Raw genomic sequence first — 7,571 nt, forward strand, 5'->3', positions numbered from 1 at the left:
AGAGATTACATGGTAACACTGTGCCTCAGAGGTCACCAGGCCCATTATCAGTTGCCCACACTGCATAGCAATCTGCTGAGTGGATAAGCTTTAAATTCCAAAAAGCATGGAAAAGCCAGACACACACCATTTAAACCAACAGCTCCCTGCCTCACCCTCTTCTGAACACATGAGCATGTGGTTCTCTGTAGTGAGTCAGAAACACACTCCACTGTCACCATCAATAAGGGTGCAGAGACAGGATGTTTGTTTCTAATCCTCTTCAGGCAACCATGTTAAAAGTTACTAAAACACATGCTGCACAGGTACATCAAGCCCAGAATTAATGCAGTTTCTGTGTGGTTCCTGGAGAAGCACCATCAGGATCCAAGTGAAAGAATTGGGGAAGATAAACCCATTTCTCCTTGTGACTTTCAGGGACTTAATGCCTGCAGTCTGTTGGGACTCAGTTATTGACATGTGGTGAGACACAATCTGTCACAGTCTGTTTATGGTGGCACATCTCAGACACAGATGGATTCACTATCAAGTGCATTTCAACAATGCTCTTATAAGCACTGACACCCAGAATGACCTCTTAATCCTAACACTGACCCCAGACCATGGTCTCAGTGTCTCAGGACTCCTGTGCCCACTCCATGCATGTAGGTGGGATGGGATCTGGAGTCCCCACATTTTGACTCATCCCAAGCTGCCCAGGGCTGCATGGAGTGGGCACATTTCTATTGATGTCACTGCTCTGGCCCTGAAGGACTAAGAAACAAATGGAAAAATGAACAGGAAGGTGTGGAAGGAACAAGAATGGAGGGAACCTATGCCTTTCTTTATTGGCATTTCTGCCACTTTCTGCATACCTTCCAGCATTCGCAGAATGTATTAAACACAGACATAGTAACATACACTCACATTCAAGAATAACCAGACTTAACACATATGCACAATCTTGAACTTACCACGAAACAACAGTTTTATACTGGGGACGATGTAAAAAAGACATCTGGACCTTTTCAGTTTCTGGTTCTGGGTAGTAGAGAGGGAAAAAGCCACCCAAGATCAGGTCTCCGTCTTGGTTGATACTTGGCTTAAGGTAATGATGGCATTCCCTGTGAGTCATGCCCTGTGAAGTGTGTATAGTGTGCAGGAGTAGGCACAGAAGGCTCACAGACAACATCTTGCCAGGGTTTTCACAATGCAGAGATGAAGCCCAAAATGTCAGCTGAGATTAAGGAACACGGAGCTGGCAGGTGTCAGCAGGCTCAGTCCCCTCCAGAGAACTGCTCTCTGTGCAGGGTACTGCTGAATCCCAGTATTGCTGTCTGCCAGTCTAGTGAGTCAGAAAGGGACGCAACTAGAAACTACAGGGAGTCATTTCTAAGGAAGTCCATGCAGTGAGACATTGCCCTTGGTGTCCATGCACAGCACTTGCAGCTCAGCCTTTTCATTGCTTCGTTGTGTCCCATACAGGAACTCAAGGGATCACCCAGCCCTGGGGCCCTACACCTGTCACCCTCCATTCTTGGGGAAAACACGTTGGAAAAACATGTTTTGGACTCTCTTTCCTCTCCTCCTTGTGTGATTTCATCATGGTCCAACAAGGCACTGGGGACCACTGAATGATTGGACAGTGCACAAAGGGCTAAGTGTTACTCCAGGGGACTTCTTGGTGTGTTTGGCAAGTTTAGAAAGAGTTGATGCTCAAGGTGGCATGTACCAATGCCATCTCACTAGTCCAAGTGATCAATTTCAGTTCACAATTGATGGTTCTGATAGGTCTAAGAGTCAAAGGGATCACACAAACAAGACTAGTGTCTGCTAATACTAACTGATAGAATCAAAAAGGGAGAGAACGATCCAACATGGGAAGTGGGATACACAGCAGACTTATAGAATGGCAGACGTCCTAAACAACACTCTGGCCTCAGAATCAGCCCTTAAGGCATTCGGATCTGGCTGAAGAGCCCATGAGAGTAATGTAGGCATGGAAAGCCAAGATACCATGGAAAAGAAAAAAAAGAAGAAGAAGACCTAAATGAAAGATTTCTGTGAGTGAGATCCCAGTGGAATGAACGGGGCCATCAAAGAAGGAGGTACCTTTCTCTGAAGGGAGGAGAGAACTTCCACTTTGACTATGACCCTATCGGAATAAGATCAAAGTCAGCGACGTCTAAAGGCTTCCATAGCCCTGACAACTCATGACTAGAGCCTAGGGAGATTACTGACGCCATGAACAGGAGTGTCAAATTGTTAAGTCAGCAACAGGAGTCAATGTGTACTTACATCCCATGTGGGATCTGTCCTTAATGTGTTGTCTAATGTGCAGTGATGCTATAACTAGTACTGAAACAGTATTTTTACACTTTGTGTTTCTGTGTGGGTACAAACTGATGAAATCTTTACTAATTATATACTGAATCAATCTTCTGTATATAAAGATAATTGGAAATGAAAAAAAACCCCTGGTGTTAAATTGGAAATGGCATAGAAAATTAATTAATTTAAAAATATATTATGTAGGATCTCTGTCTTTAATGTGCTGTACACTGTTATTTAATGCTATAACTAGTACTCCAACAGTATTTTTTTTCACTTTGTGTTGCTATATGGGGGCAAACTGTTGAAATCTTTACCTAATATATACTAAACTGATCTTCTGTATATAAAGAGAATTGAAAATGAATCTTGATGTGATTGGAAGGGGAGAGGGAGCGGGAAAGGGGAGGGTTGCGGGTGGGAGGGAAGTTTTGAGAGGGGGAAGCCATTGTAACCCATAAGCTGTACTTTGGAAATTTATATTCATTAAATAAAAGTTTAATAATAATAATAAAAAAAGAAAGAGTTGATGCTAGGACCAACACAATATCCAGTTGCATCATTCCACATATGAGTTGGAAAGAAGTCAAGGGCTGATGTCTATCATTGATGACTCTGTGCTCCCCACCCAGTTTCTTCATTGCTGTGTCTAATATCACTCTCAAGTCTGCAGAATGCTGCTGGGAACATTGGCTTCATGATTAAGAATGAGCAGGCATATTCAGAAAAGGGTACCGATTCTCTCACCATGCACACCCCTCCACACAATTAATCCAGTTACCCACCTCCCTGAGGTTCTCCCCATTTAACAAGCCTTTAGCATTGTGTGGTTTCCATGTGACAAGTGAAAGGAATTCTGTATCAAACATGGATTTCTCAGGCTGTCTATTTTCTCTCACTTTTTACAGGAAACATTCTCAACAACATTCCTCTACCTTTTTAATTAAGATTCTTCTTATCTGTTTTAAATTGTTAACTTTAAATAGTCTAGATTTATGGTTCTGAGGGAATGAGTTGATATCTGTACAAATTGTGAATCAGTTCATCCAGCTCTTTGCCATGTGTTTATCTCACATGCTCTTCAATTTTTTGGGTTGACCACATTAACCTCAACTGCCTCAGACATTTTGCAAGTAAACTGCATGGTGTTCCCAGGCTCCCTATGATGTACAACACATCACTTGAACTCATTGGTCTTGTCTAAATGAAATTTTATTTCTCTAACTTCTCCTGAGCATTCAAACTCCCAGCCTTGGTAACCTTCGTTCTTTTCTACTTCTGTGAAAAATGACATGGGGATTTTGACATGATTTGAACTAAGTTATTATATACCTTTTCATATTATGTATATTTTAAGGCTATTAATACTTATAATACATGAATATCATATTTCTTTGCATTTATTTGTGTGCACATCCATTTATCTTTTTTAAAAACTTTTATTTAATGAATATAAATTTCCAATGTACAGCTTATGGGTTACAATGGCTTCCCCCTCCCATAACTTCCCTCCAACCTGCAACCCTCCCCTCTCCCACTCCCTCTCCCCTTCCATTTGCATCAAGATTCATTTTCAATTCTCTTTATGTACAGAAGATCAATTTAGTATACATTAAGTAAAGATTTCAACAGTTTGCACCCACATAGAAACACAAAGTGAAGCATACTGTTTGAGTACTAGTTATAGCATTAAATAAAAATGTACAGCACATTAAGGATAGAGATCCCACATGAGGAGCAAGTGCACAGTGACTCCTGTTGTTGACCCAACAAATTGAAACTCTAGTTTATGGTGCCAGTAACCACCCTAGGCTCTCGTCATGAGTTGCCAAGGCTATGGAAGCCTTCCAAGTTTGCCGACTCTGATCATATTTAGACAAGGTCATAAAAGACAGGGTGAGGATAGTAAACAATGATCCTAAGAGTGGCATTAACTAGGTCTGAACAATTATACAGCATTAAGTGGGGAAGAGGACCATCAGTACACACAGGTTGGGAGTAGAGTCATTGGAGGTAGAGGTTATGATTACGAAGGAATGAGGCCCAAGTGCGCTAGACAGGGTCTAGAACAAAGGACAGAGTCTTTATTAGAGGAGCTAAGAAAGGTGCTGTCTAAGCTACAATTAAGTTTTCTGATTGAGAGGCAATAGAACCTGATAGAAGGGGCTTGATAATAATCTGGTGGGCTTTAGGCCTTGTAAGTTAGGAGGCCCAGACCTATCTATCTCTTCACATGGGGTACATCCTAAGGGAGGTGTGAACCTCCTAGGGGAAGGCACTCTGTTGACTTTCATTACTTGGCTGGCCTGGGAGGAGAGCTGGCCAGGTGAAGGCAGGTGGCATCTCTAACAAGAAATTTACAGTTCTGCCTGCAATGTTGCTGACCCTGCTTGACCATCCCCTCAGCTGCAGTGGTCACTTTGGAAGTTGGGCTGAGTGAAGGGCTTTTCAGCTTAGAGCCAATAAGATCTGTGGCTCTGACCTGGGCATCCTTCGACTACAGGGCAGGTCCATTTCCAGTGATCCAACTCTTGCCAGAGCTGCCAGGGCTCTTCACAAGCTGACTTCTGCTGAAGCCCAGGCTTACCACATTGAAAGCCACTGCAGTGGACTGGCCTGTTGGGTCTCCTTGAGGGCAGATCACTGTACAGATCAGCCATTAATAGGCCTGCCACCCATTGCTTCTGATGCCTAGCTTTCTTTTCCTCCTGGTTTGTGTTAAAGCAGACCAGAGGATGCAAGTCAAGGGAGTGCCCAAGTCCCATCTCTAATCTTCGGTGGCCTGAACTACAAGTCTATAGTCACAGGCATGTTCTGTAGTACTTTTTCTAAGGTAGACAATGCCCATGAGGACAATTATATTATCACTTTAAAACTTTCTTTCCCTTGGTCTGAAAGGGAGGTTTTTTCTACTTACCGTATACTTCACTGATGGCGAAGTGAATCTAGCTATGAGGTTATTAGTTAAGTTCTTATTTTGGCTATGCTATTACAGAAAAATGTTAGCCATCTCTTTTATAAGGTCTAAAGATTAAATTGTGCATCCTACAGATTCCTTTATAATAGAATTAGTTTCCTACTTTGAAGAGAATAGAGAAATGAAAGAACAAGTTGGGCTTAGAATATAGAAATGAGGGAGCAAGTCCTAGATTGCTTGCTGACAATAGCAATATTACATGAATACTTAGCAAACCGTTTCAACCATTAGATAACAACTTAAGAAAACATTTACCAGGAGGTCCAATGCCTTCTATAAATTTTAAGAATCATGTATTTGAAAACAGCTCTTAAATATCTAACATGGTGTAGTTTGTTTAACCAGTAAACTTAAGCACAACCATCTAAAATGTTTTTAGTTTCTTTCTACCAACAAGTATAAAACATATGATGCAGAGATTCAGGTCACACGAATTAAAATGTATCTTTGATTAATTTTAGCAGCTTAAATTTACGGAAATCTTATCTATAAGCCATTTAAAATAAAACTCTTAATAAAATTTTCCCATGTGGACATACAATATGTACACACATATAACATAGCATAATAGACCAATATAGCAATTTTAATAATAGTTTTTACAATCTTTAACTCTTTTGTAGATTGCCAATTGATTTGAATTGCTTTATGTTTTCAGTAACCTCAGTTAACCATACTTCCTCTCAGTTGGTACTGTTAATACATTATTGGCTTCATCTGTTTACAGAGCCGTCCCAAAGTACTGACTACAATAGAAGTGGCTGGAAAAAGTCCATAGGAACCTATAGGAGGACAGCTAAACACAGAACCAACAATGCTTTAGTTTTATGAGCAGCAAATCATATATAACTGTGGATGACAAAAGACTTTACGTTGCCATGTTTAAAATTATAAACTCATCAACCAACAAGAGGCCCTTGCTTACTTCACAGTATTTTTGAAAGCACCTGTAGGATTTTACAAGTATTTAACCCTTTAGGCCTCTGGGGCTTTCTCATTAAGATAACTATCATGTCTAGTAACACAAGATCATTAGACTTTTTAATTCTCAAACATTTGTATTAATAGCATTTTCCATTATAGAAACTTAAAATTTAGTACCACGTCACATCTTGACAGTCCTTCTAATATAATCCAAATAGCCTGACTAGTTGGTGTCTCTATAAGATGAGAGACATAGGTCCTTCAATTTTTTCAGTTGGGCCCAAACTGGAAAAACCAAAGTCCAGGATTTACTGGAAATTTTAGAGTCCAGATTGTTTGAAACTTTGATTTTTTGGAATGCCTGTCAAGAATGCCAAGAAGGCTCAAAATCCAAAATATCTGGTTGAAATAAGATTCCTTAAAATAATGACATAACAAAGACCAAATTTGATCATTGTTACAAGGTGATTATTCAAATCTTTGAAAATAAGCACATATTTAAATAACCCATAGCTCTTAATAAAAATTCAGCTGTTTTTGAACAATTAGAATTTAACAGACATCAAGAGAACATTGCTTTAACAGAGCATCAGATTTTAATTCTATGTCAAAGAGAAATTGAGCTTCCTGTGATCTTTTGCTGTGAGGTTTCCTTCCTTTACCTTCTTTCATATTGGTGACCATGTTTCTGTGTTTCTATGTATAACACATCTTTAAGCATCTTTTGCAGGGCAGGATGAGTGGCAACAAATTCTTTCAGTTTCTGTTTGCTATGAAAAGTCTTAATTTCACCTTCATTCACAAATGAGAGCTTTGCAAGATATAATATTCTGGGATGGCAGTTTTTCCCTCTTAGTACTTGGGCTATGTCTTGCCATTCCCTTCTAGCTTGTAGGGTTTCTGATGAGAAGTCAGCCGTGAGTCTAATTGGAGATCCTCTGAGAGTAATCTGGTGTTTCTCTCTTGCACATTTTAGAATCTTTTCTTTATGTTTCACTGTGGTGAGTTTGATTACAACATGTCGTGGTGAGGATCTCTTTTGGTCATGTTTACTAGGGGTTCTATGAGCTTCCTGTACTAAGATGTCTCTGTCTTTCTCTAGACCCGGTAAGTTCTCTGCAAGTATCTCAGTAAAAAGGCCTTCTAATCCTTTCTCTTTCTCCATGCCTTCAGGAACTCCTAGAACCCGAATGTTGGTTTTTTAATAGTATCCTGTAGATTCCTGACAGTATTTTTTAGATTTCTAATTTCCTCTTCTTTTCTTTGGTTTGACTGTATACTTTCTTGTGCTGTCTTCTACGTCCGATATTCTCTCTTCTGCTTCACCCATTCTGTTTTTAAGGCCCTCAAATGTGTCATT

Source organism: Lepus europaeus, chromosome 20 (assembly GCF_033115175.1).
Source record: "Lepus europaeus isolate LE1 chromosome 20, mLepTim1.pri, whole genome shotgun sequence".
Taxonomy (NCBI): Eukaryota; Metazoa; Chordata; class Mammalia; order Lagomorpha; family Leporidae; genus Lepus; species Lepus europaeus.